The sequence below is a fragment of the Delphinus delphis genome, chromosome 1, assembly GCF_949987515.2.
Source record: "Delphinus delphis chromosome 1, mDelDel1.2, whole genome shotgun sequence".
Taxonomy (NCBI): Eukaryota; Metazoa; Chordata; class Mammalia; order Artiodactyla; family Delphinidae; genus Delphinus; species Delphinus delphis.
Genome location: NC_082683.1, coordinates 175,505,175 through 175,517,670, shown reverse-complemented (window position 1 = coordinate 175,517,670; position 12,496 = coordinate 175,505,175). Strand labels below are relative to the sequence as shown.

The window sequence follows — 12,496 nt, the reverse complement described above, 5'->3', positions numbered from 1 at the left end:
CTCTCCTGCCCCTTGGGGAACATCATGATCCCTTGGGCTGGTGGATGACTGTAGCAAACCTGAGGGACTTCTGGAGGGAGGTGTCTCTGCTTTGTGAGACTACCACCCGGGTGGAGCGTCTCCCTTTTTTTTTAAACATTAAATACTTAATGTTTGTTTGTCATATAATATATAAACAGACCTTCTTAGCAGACTGTTTTTTATTTTCAGGAGAGAAGAGCTTATGAACTTGATGAAAAGGTAAGAGTGTGTGTGTCAGTTGTTTTGGAGGAGGGTAGAGAAGTGGGCAGGTGATGGTGGCTATCAGATGTTAGAAAGCTTAGCAAAGACGTGAGTTTAAGCTGGTCAGGAGAACTTTCTCTGTGGGTCTCCCAGATCTAAGCCAGGGAATTTTTATAGGCATATCAAATTGACTTTCTGTTTGGGAAGAGGGTTTTCTTTCCACCTTCTTTGCAGCATCTGCTTGTTTATCCCTTAAATGCTGAAGTTCCTTAGATGTCTTCTGTTTTTGCTCTGCACATTCACGCTATGCAGTCACTCCCATAAACTCAGCTGTGGTCTGTGTGCTGATAAATGTCTCTGCTCATCTCTCTCCTCATCTCAGACCTTTTTAGCTAATTGTCCATTAGCTTGATTCACCTAGATGACTCATAGGCGGTTCAAGTGAACTTGTTGAAAACAGCATTTCCCATTTCCTAAACCTGTTTCTTTGCCTTTGTTCTCTATCTCAGTTACCAAAGACAAATTGAGTTTATCTTTGAGTTCACCCTCTCCCAGTCTCATATCAAGTTTATCCTGCCTATTAATTTTACTTCTTAAATGTATCTTGAAACTATAAACTTCTCTTTACTCCATTTCCACTTTCCTGATTCTCTCTTCATCTCTCTTATGGATCCAGGCAAAACTTCTAAGTGATCTCTCACCTGCTAATTGATCCTCTCTAATGAATGATCCGTTTTCAGGCAGCGTGATTCTACTAAAACACTTGTCTGGTCATTATTGCTTTTCTGATTAAAACCGCTAATGGCTTGTCATTACCCTTAAGTTCCAGATTCCTTAAATTGCCCTACAAGATCCTTTCTATCTGGCTCCTGAAAGCCTTTCGTGATCTTCTGTCACTGCTGCCTTGCTCTCTGTGCCCCTGCCTACTGAATATTTTGTAGTTCCTTCCACGTGCTATGCTTCCTCTTTCCTTTAGCCATTTGCTCATGTTGTTACCTCTACTTGGACCTTTTTCCATTCTTTCCACTCTTTATCTGACTTTCTTCTGTATGATTCATACTCTTCCAGGTATTGCTTAAGTGAACTTTCTTTGTGTACACCACCTACACACTTTTCTTCCCTCCACTGACATATCTGGATAAGGTGCTCCTCTTAAGTGCTGTCATAGCACCTGTTAATTTACTTACCGCAATGAATTGTAATTGCCTGGTTTCTTGTCACTGTTCATCACTAGACAATTTCTCTTTCTCCTCCCCCTTCTCTCTCCCTCCCCCTCCTTCTTCTTTTTAAAAATTATTATATCCTGGAACATAGAGAATCCTCAGTAAATATTTGCTGAGGGAATGGATGGGTGGACATATGAATGAGTGAATGAGTGAATGAATGCATGCATGGTAACTTTTCCAGGGCGTTTGACATTGTTACCACTGTGACTTGTGCCAGAGGTTCATATGTTCTCCATATCTGTAATTAAATTCCTATTGTAACCTTATAAACTTTCCATACTAACATTGAACTTTGCAGTGTTTGTAAGTTTTCTATTCTTTCTGTTGGTATTTTTTCTGTGTGCAATTTATGAAATAATTTGTTTGTTGGTTTTCTTAAAAATCTGACTTTTACCTATTGTAAATAGGTTTACAGGTTTAGAGGCTATTCATTTAAAACATTATGAACGTGTGAAAAATCTCACATTTCCTCTAATAAAAATGTTTTAAAAAAAAAAGCCCCACAGGATTAAAAAGGTCACACGGTATTATCATTTGTTTTCCTTTCACTGTCTCTTACCATATATATTTGAATGAAGCCATATAGATGTGTGTGTGTGTGTGTGTGTGTGTGTGTGTGTGTGTGTGTGTGTATTTGTCTTAATTAGACAATTTAATAGTAAATTAGATCTAATATAAAAGTAGCTTGTTTCTTGTTTTTAGGAATTTCCAGTTTGGACCATTATGTAATAGGTTGCCTCTTTTTTGCTTCCGTCAGACAAATGGACTGAGGCCTAACGCATTGTAGATTTTAGAAAACAGAACATTTCCTAATGGTTTTAAAACTTTCATAATGATAGAAAATAATTTCCTTTATACTTTCACTGCTTTTAAACTCTGACTTTCTGTTCGCATATAAGCAGTCATTATTTGGATTGTAATGTTCAATTTATTATAACATTATAATGTATAATATGTACAATTATCGTTTAGATAATTTTCTTAGGTTCAGGAAGAGGAAAAAAAATAAGAAAGCCTTATTAAGAGTATGATCAATTGGGTAACACTTAAAAGAGGTCAAAAATTTTTCTGGATTTTTGCTTTGAGGTCTTGTCTTGAGCCTGTGCAATTACCTCCTGTTCTTTCCCGCAGTCCACTGAAATGGGAAGAAATTAAAAAGAGAGAGAAGAAAAGTAAACAGGAAACTTTGTAGGACTGCTGTAAAAGAGGAAAATGTACCATTGACGTATAAGAAATATGGAACTTGGGGAATATGTGAAACAGAAAGGACCAAATGGAAGCAAAAACCTATCAGACTTGAATAGCAGGTAAGTTGGTTCCTCTTGAGAAGTAAGTGGACAGTGTCCTCAATGTAACCTGAAAAAGTTTCCTTTTTGGAGCAACAGGTTTGAACAAGGGTGTGCTATAGGGGTCATGGGTGAGGGGGCTATTACATTATTTTAGAAGGTGTACCAGTGATCCACATGCTGTGTTTCCCTGGGTTTTGTTTTATATGGAGAGTGTATGAGATGAAGAGCTTGTAAGCCAAGGAGGAAATGAAAATAAAAGTCAAAGCCTATTTAGAAATTATTAAAATAGGACAGTCATCTACGAAAAGCTGTGGAATGTGGTCAAAGCCATACACAGAAAATAACTTGTCTTAATTTCTTTTAAATTTGAAGTATAGTTGATTTACAATCAACTATTACATAAGTTTCAGGTATACAACATAGTGATTCAATATTTTTATAGATAATACTCATATGAAGTTGTTATGAAATATTGGCTATATTCCCTGTGGTGCACATTACATCCTTGTATCTTATTCATTTTATACCTAGTAGTTTGTACCTCTTAATCCCCTTCACCTGTCTTGCCCCATTCCTCTTCCCTCTCCCCATTGGTAACCAGTTTGTTCTCTGTATCTGAGTCTGTTTCTGTTTTGTTATATTCATTCGTTTGTTTTACTTTTTAGATTCCACATACAGTAGAAGAAAGACTGAAGATAAATGAACCCATGCACGTTTGTCACTCAATGGTTATTTGAGTGCAGTGTTGAGAAGGCGTGTGAAGGTGAGTCTGTACTGAATGGGGAGCACTGCTGTTAGTGAGTAGTGACTTCAACGTTCAATGGATTTTTCAGATGAGCTGAATAAAACTGCTAAGGGTCTGATAATTCCTGTATCGCTCCAAAGCACAGAATGACAGGAAGTTTCCCCAATAATTCTTTTTTTTTTTGCAGTACGTGGGCCTCTCCCTGTTGCGGCCTCTCCCGTTGCGGAGCACAGGCTCTGGACGTGCAGGCTCAGCAGCCATGGCTCACGGGCCCAGCCACTCTGTGGCATGTGGGATCTTCCCGGACCGGGGCACGAACCCGTGTCCCCTGCATCGGCAGGTGGACTCTCAACCACTGCACCACCAGGGAAGCCCTCCCCAATAATTTTTTGGAGGCAGGCATAATTCTGGTCCCCAAATCTGCTGAAGAAAGCACTCAAAAGAAAACTAAAGAAAAAATTCAGTTATAAAGATGTAGATACCTTACATAAAATATTTTAAATATTTCCACTGTGAACAGTTTCAAGGAAGCAGAAACACTGTGCACAGTGAAATATAGAATTCGTGGTACCTACAAGTGATAAAAGAAGCTCCTTTGCAGAAGTTGGAGAATTTATATCATAATTCACAGATGAGGTGGTGAATAATATCCGTCTGGCTTTGCTGCGTGGGCAATTCACAGGGTGGGCAGTGTTGTTGACCTGCTTCCCCAGGGCACGGGAGGAGTTACTAGCATCCACACCAAGGGTCTGAGAACTAGGTGAAAGCTCAAGCAGAAAGTCCAGCACCTGATTTTGAAGGTCAAACTTAGATTTGGTATTGGTTGAGTTTGTTATCTGTATGTCTGTCTTATCGTGAGATAAGAACTATGATGATTCACCTTTGTTGCCATCCAGTACAGACATTTCCATAAAGCAAGCGCTAAGAAAATCCTTGTTAATTGAATCTAATCACAGGAGCTGTGGAGTAGTGGGACACTCACGGGTCTGAGACAAGGATTTGGTTTCATTCAAGCCAGGCTGCTAGTGGGTATCTGCTTTTGTCACGTTACTTCCCTCATGACTCAGCCGGGACACCCCCTCTGGAGAGCCTCCTCGAGGCCCCCCGCATCCTGAGTGAGCTCACTTGTGTGCTGCCCCGGCCCCATGCTTCCCTCTTCTGGGGCGGTTCGCTTCTCCTGCGTTTCCTCTGTGAGACAGTGGTGCTTGAGGCCAGAGACTCTGTCCTTTGCATCCCTGTATCTGCAGAGAACAGCCCTTGTCTGGACACAGTAAGGGCTGACCACACTTGATACATGAATGAAGGATTTAACTTCCCTGAGCTTAATTTTTCTCCATTTGAAAAATGAGAACGTTAATAATACGTGAGATGAAGTAAGTCAGAAAGAGAAAAACAAATATCGTATATTAACGCATATATGTGGAGCTTAGAAGAATGGTACAGATGAACCGGTTTGCAGGGCAGAAATAGAGACACAGATGTAGAGAACAAACGTATGGACACCAAGGGGGAAAGCGGCGGGGGGATGGGGATGGTGGTGTGATGAATTGGGCGATTGGGATTGACATGTATACGCTGATGTGTATAAAATTGATGACTAATAAGAACCTGCTGTAAAAAAAAAGAAAAAAAATACATGAGAATGGGGTTTTCAAGAATCTTCCTTAGAAAAAAGTCTGGCCCTTTCATAATAAAGGCAGTAGGCTTTGTTTATTGAACACCTATTATATGTGCCAAACACTGACCAGGCACTCTATATTATTATCATTCTCTCTTATCCTTCCACGTTTGTGAGGTAGGTGCTATTATCTCCATCTTACAGATGCTTGGAGACCTGAAGAAGCTGCCCCAACTAAATAGCAAGGAAGTCTGGCAGAGCCAGAGTTTGAATCCCAAGCCTGTAATTGTTCCACTGTAGAATTGATGTTTCTATGGGAAGCTCAGTTTGGGTTGTCGTCAGTAGGTCTCCTCATGGGTACCCTGGCTGTGTAATTATGGCTTGTAAAAGGTCGGTCGTGAAAGTTGAGCTGGTGAAATCCAGCCTTGAATACATTGCTTGGCACATGGTAATTGCATGGTCAATATAATTGTTGAATGAAATAATGAATTAGTTAATTAATAGAAAACCCATGAATGTTATTCTTAGTAATTTATTTAATAAACCAAGAGACTGTTTATGTGTGTGTGATTCAAGAGTGTTTACACACCCACAACTTCAGATGACGGGCAGATTTTCCTAGGAAGGTAAAACTGGAATTTGATTTTCGTTTGGTGAGTGAAAAAATGTGAAATAAAAGGATTGGCTAGTCATCTAGGGATCTCATTAAAAATGAAAATCCCTATATTCCATTCCCAGAGTTTGTTATTTTTATACTCTCCTCTCCTGGATGTGAAATACAATGCTTTGTAAATTGTGGAGTGCTGTACACACTTAATATATTACCAAGAAACTGCGTGTGTGTGTGTGTGTGTGTGTGTGTGTGTGTGTGTGTGTGTGTTTCCCATGAAGGTGGAGAAAGTATCCTTTGGGATCTGTTGAAAGTGAAGGAAGAGAACAGTTAAGAGACTCAGTTAAATCAGAAAAGAAAGGGGCTCTTTCATTCAGTGAAAGGAACTTTTCTTTTGTCAGTATCTCCCCCAGAGGCAAGTCTGGTTGACTAAAATTTAACAAAGAGATCCCATTGGTGTGTTTGGTTATTTCGTGGTTGAGGCATCCTCGGTTACCCCAGGTGATAGCAGTGTATTGTCACTGTGTACACGCAGTCTGAAGGGAGAGCCAGGAAACTCTGAGCAAGGCTGCAGTGCTCAAAATCTGGCCCAGCTCTGGGAGCCAAGGGTGATTGTACTTGTCTGTCATGCTTGTGACTCAGCACTCCTTTCCTTGCTTCCCTTTGTAGATGTCTTCCTATTCCATAATTGGTTACTACTTTTGTCCCTCCTTGTTTCTGCCTCATGGCTTCTGCTTACTGCCTTCTGTCTACCAGTAAGCAACATTTATTGAGGCTTACTGTGTGCCAAGCAGAATTTCACCTTTATTCTCAGAACAACCTTTTGAGGTAGGAATAGGATGTCCTTGTTATCTGAGTATTCATTACTATAGTCTCCACACTGAGTGCACAGGGATGCTAAGGCCATCAAAATAGGAAAACATCCACTAATGAGTTGAAAACCAATGCATTTTACACTCAAAACCCTCTTCCTACTTCATAGTAGTCTTGGTAATTAACAATCACTAACATACAATGCACATGTCATGCAAAGCCTAATAGCAAAATTTGCAAAAGATGCAGAATGCCATAAAGTCGATGTCAATAGGAAGGTCATTGGTAAAAGACTGTCCGAGAGTGTGGCCAGTTAACAATTAGAGAAGAGGAAATAGACAAGGCCTGTGTTAATTTTGCTACTTGAGAACCAGTGTTGCTGTTCTGAAATACATTTTGGAAATCTTTGGTATGTGCACTATTATATAATTGAGTGTAGGCATTAACGTAGGCCAGATTTTTATCCTTTTCAGGTCTGTCAGGCTTTCATGGAATAAGAATTAGGCTTCTGGAACATAATGTCAGTGATTTTTGACTGATATATGCTAATGGAGTTAGGGAAACATGAATACTTGGAGTCCTTAAAAACTGAGGGTCATATCTAAGATCTATAAATGATGGAGCTGTGACTATTCGTAGGCCCAAATAGTGTCTTTGGCTTTCACTGTAAAGTCCTGCTAATAGCATCTTAGTTTTATACAGGGTATTACAATTCGAGATTATTTTCATGTGCATTATCTCATTTCATGGTTATTTGTAACTATAAATATATAAACATTGGGGTGCATGTATCTTTTTGAGTTATAGTTTTCTCCAGATATATGCTCAGGAGTGGGATTGCTGGATCATATATTATTTTTAACTATATGAAGTAGAAAAGCAAAATAACATTATGTTTTAAAGATGAGGATACTGAGGTTAGTATGATGTCACATATTAGTAAGTGACACTCCAGTACTAGAATGACTTTCCTAAATCCTGGTTCAGCGCTTTTCCTACTCCCCCAAATAAAAACAGAGAATAAGGAAGGAACAATATCATCTCTGTTTTATAAAGGAAGAAATTATAGAAAACTCAAACGTTGTAGATGCACACTGGGAAGATCACTTGGCAAATTAAGTGGAATAATCATGTGTCCATAATCTGACAATTACTAAAAGAATTAACATAATTGGAGTTACCGAGACTAATTACCCTTTTTACCCAGGGCAGCTTTTAAAACCTTACCTGATTTTTTTCATCAATATTTGTTTTGTTTCTTTCTGTTTTTGTATTGAGGTATAGTTGATTTACAATGTTGTGTTAGTTTCAGGTGTACAGCACAGTGATTCAGTTATACCTGTGTGTGTGTATATATATTCTTTTTCAGATTAGTTTCCTTTATAGGTTATTATAAGATATTGAATATAGTTCCCTGTGCTATACAGTAGGTCCTTGTTGGTTATCTATTTTGAATATAGTAGTGTTTATATGTTAACCCCCAACTCCTAATTTATCCCTCCCCCCACCCCTTTCCCTTTTGGTAACCACAAGTTTGTTTTCTGTGTCTGTGAGTCTGTTTCTCTTTTATAAATAAGTTCATTTATATGATTTTTTTAGATTCCATACATAAGTGATATTATATGATACTTGTCTTTCATTGTCTGGCTTACTTAGTATGATAATCTCTAGGTCCATCCATGTTGCTGCAGATGGTAATATTTCATTCTTTTTTTATGGCTGAGTAATATTCCATTGTGTATATGTGTGTGTGTGTGTGTGTGTATATATATATATATATATATGTAAATACCACATCTTTATCCATTTATCTGTTGATGGACATTTAGGTTGCTTCCATGTTTTGGCTATTGTAAATAGTGCTGCTAAGAACATTGGGGTGCATGTATCTTTTTGAGTTATACTTTTCTCCACATATATGCCCAGGAGTGGGATTGCTGGATCATATGGTAGCTCTATTTTTAGTTTTTTAAGGAACCTCCGTACTGTTCTCTGTAGTGGCTGTACCAATTTACATTCCCACCAACAGTGTAGAAGGTTCCTTTTTCTCCACACCGTCTCTAGCTTTTTTTTTTTTCTTCCTTTTTTTTCTTTTTTTTGGCTGCACTGTGTGGCATGAAGGATCTTAGTTCCCTGACCAGGCATAAAACCCATGCCCCCTGCAGTGGAAGTGTGGGGTCTTAACCACTGGACTGCTAGGGAAGTCCCTCTCTAGCATTTGCTATTTGTAGACATTTTGATGCTGGCTGTTCTGACCTGTGTTAGGTCATACTTCACTGTAGTTTTGATATGCATTTCTCTAGTAATTAGCAATGTTGAACATTTTTTTTCATGTGCCTGTTGGCCATCAGTCTGTCTTCTTTGGAGAAATGTCTATTTAGATCTTCTGCCCATTTTTTGATTGGGTTGTTTGTTTTTTGGATATTGAGCTGTATGAGCAGTTTGTATATTTGGGAAATTAATCCCTTGTCCGTTGAATTGTTTGCAAATATTTTCTCCCATTCTGTAGGTTGTCTTTTCATTTTGTTTGTGGTTTCCTTTGCTGTGCAAAAGCTTTTAAGTTTAATTAGGCCCCATTTGTTTATTTTTGTTTTTATTTCCATTACTCGAGATAGATCCAAAAAACATTGCTGCAATATATGTCAAAGTGTTCTGTCTATGTTTTCCTTGAGGAATTTTATGGTAATCTCATCTTACATTTAGGTCTTTAATCTATTTTGAGTTTATTTTTGTATATGTGTTAGAGAATGTTCTAATTTCATTCTTTTACATGTAGCTGTCTAGTTTTCCCAGCACCACTTATTGAAGAGACTGTCTTTTCTCCATTGTATGTTCTTGCCTCCTTTGTTATAGATTAATTGACCGTAAGTGCGTGGGTTTATTTCTGGGCTTTCTATCCTGTTCCATTGACCTATATGTCTGTTTTTGTGCCAGTACCATACTGCCTTGATTACTGTAGCTTTGTAGTATAGTCTGAAGTCAGGGAGCCTGATTCCTCCAGCTCTGTTTTTCTTTCTCAAGTTTGCTTTGGCTATTTGGGGTCTTTTGTGTTTCTGTAGAAATTTAAAAAAATTTTGTTCTAGTTCTGTGAAAAATGCCATTGGTAATTTGATAGGGATTGCATTGAATCTGTAGATTGCCTTGTGTAGAATGGTCATTTTAACAATATTGATTCTTCCAATCCAAGAACACAGTATATCTTTCCATCTGTTTGTGTGGTCTTCAATTTCTTTCATCAGCATCTTATAGTTTGTTGGAATACAGGTCTTTTGTCTCCTTAGGTAGATTTATTCCTAGGTATTTTATTCTTTTTGATGCATTGGTAAATGGGATTGTTTCCATAATTTCTCTTTCTGCTGTTTCGTTGTTAGTGTATGGAAATGTGACAGATTTCTGTGTATTAATTTTGTATCCTGCAACTTTACTGAATTCATTGATGAACTCCAGTAGTTTTCTGGTAGCTTCCTTAGGATTTTCTGTGTATAGTATCATGTTGTCTGCAAACAGTGGTATCTAAAACAACAGTTGAAAAGATCCATGAAACTAAAAGCTGGTTCTTTGAAAAGATAAACAAAATTGATAAATCTTTAGCCAGACTCATCAAGAAAAAAAGAGAGAGGGCCCAAATCAATAAAATCAGAAATGAAAAAGGAGAAGTTACAGGATATAAAGCATAATAAGAGACTACTGTGAGCAACTATGCACCAATAAAATGGACAACCTACAAGAAATGGACAAAGTCTTGGAAAGGTACTGTCTCCCAGGACTGAACCAGGAAAAAATGGAAAATGCACACAGACCAATTAACTACCGAAATTGAATCAGTAATTTAAAAACTCCCAACAAACAAAAGTACAGGACCAGATGGCTTTACAGGTGAATTCTACCAAACATTTAGAGAAGAGTTAACACCTATCCTTCTGAAACTATTCCAGAAAATTGCAGAGGAAGGAACACTTCTGAACTCATTCTATGAGGCCACCATTATCCTAATACCAAAATCAGCAATATGTTTTGTTGAAAGTTTTTTTCTTTTTTAAAATTGGTTTGTTAACCATGATAAATCACATAGGTCAGTACAGTTTTTGTACTTTTCTCTTTGTGAAAAATAATATGTGGTCCTAAGCATTAACTTAAAAAAATAAGTCAAAAACAAAACAAGACAACTCCAGCCAGGAGAGACTTAGTCTTGGGGTGATTGATAGCTGATGATATGTTAATAGTTTCTTCTGCTCAAAATTAATGGTATACTTAACTTGTAACCACAGTTCAGGCTTAAGGGTTTTTCTGTGGGTGGTAGGCAAAGAACAATGATCAAAATTTTTGTGAGTCTTTACATTTCTGACGGTTGCCCTTTATTATTCTTTATTTAAGTATTTAGGAAAGAGTTGTTTCTGCAGAAAGGTTGTTACTGGTGATAAGTGTAAGTACCCTGCGGTTTTGTTGTAGGTAATTATTGGAAGTGGAAAAGTCCTGAAGGTTGGACTGATGTTATCCTGTTATCCACTTCATATTTAAACCAAATTTATTGGCTGAAAAATTTACCTTAGGGGCTTCCCTGGTGGCGCAGTGGTTGAGAGTCTGCCTGCCAATGCGGGGGACATGGGTTCGTGACCCGGTCCGGGAAGATCCCACCTGCTGCGGAGCGGTTGGGCCCGTGAGCCATGGCCGCTGAGCCTGCGCGTCCGGAGCCTGTGTTCCGCAGCGGGAGAGGCCACAGGGATGAGAGGCCCGCTTACCGCAAAAACAAAAACAAACAACAAAAGAAACAACTTCAGCTTAGGACCCTCTTGTAGAGAGCTCCTGAAATAGATCAGAGCTGTTGGTAGACATGCCCTTGCTCCCAGTGCTTATCAGAACGGTGTTTTTGTGACTCTTGGCACATTAAACTTTTCTCATTTTCCTGGCTGGTCGTTTGAGGACAAATTAAGAGAAGACTCAGGATGAAGGAAAAAATGTCTCTGAAGGCAGTTGTATCTGGTTCTAAGGTATAGTAAAAAGCTGTTGAAATACCATGTCTGACTTTAAAACAGAAAAATATCCATGACTTTCTGAGACCTGCTCTATAGCCAGGGAGAGGAGACCATCAGTCTCCCAGAGTTTCTGTGGGATTAAAGTTCCTATTTTGTCCAGAAAAACATTCCATTCCCCTGAATAGGACCAAACATGGCTCAAATATACTAACATCTTATATATAGTTATTTTATAAAAATATTCATTAGGTTTTGGTCATATGTTTGATTTAACTAACTTTATGTAGCTGAATCATCCCAGTGTATGACTAAATAGAATTTCTGGCTGAGTGTTCAATTTTTTTTTTCACTCTTGTACATTATTATCTTATATTTTTAAGACCATCAAAATCTTAAATTAAAGTTTAATATTTTTATTAAAAAAAATTTTTTTTGCCACACCACACAGCTTGTGGGATCTTAGTTCCCTGACCAGGGATCGAACCATTGCCCCCTGCAGTGGAAGCGCAGAGTCCTAATCACTGGACTGCCAGGGAATTCCCAAATAAAGTTTAATTTAACCAATTGAAATCATTGAGAATGTTTATGTTTAAATTTGTACAGTGTTTTAAAATATTTTAGATAAAGTGATATTTGCTGTATCAACAATTTAGGCATACATAGAAGTTACGATAGTTATTAAGGTTTTTATGAAATCAGAGAAAGAATAATGAGATATATTCATGTCGGGCAGGAAGAAATTTTTCTCTACCCTTCTAGGTTCTTCTGGCTGGTCTAAGAAGTAAAGTGACATGAGACACATTAACAGGAGAAAATCAAACAAAATTTTAATAACATATGTACAATGGGAGAGACCCCAAAAAACTGAATGACTCCTCAAATGGCTGAAACCCTCACCCTTAAATACCATCTTCAGCTAAAGACAAAAGAGGATGTTGGGGGTCGTGGTTTGGGACTTAAAGGGGAGGAAGGCAATGCACATGGAGATGGAAAAACAAAT

The 12,496-nt window shown here is 38.1% G+C and overlaps 1 long non-coding RNA gene across 1 annotated transcript in view; it reads left to right on the top strand.

The window, feature by feature from the left end:
* Positions 1-12,496, top strand: part of LOC132424945 (uncharacterized) — a 38,480-nt gene that overhangs the window by 8,597 nt on the left and 17,387 nt on the right. Inside the window, exons 3-5 of the long non-coding RNA XR_009519309.1 lie at positions 211-240; positions 2,580-2,755; positions 3,403-3,500. This is a non-coding gene — a long non-coding RNA (uncharacterized lncRNA). The remainder of the gene's footprint in view (positions 1-210; positions 241-2,579; positions 2,756-3,402; positions 3,501-12,496) is intronic.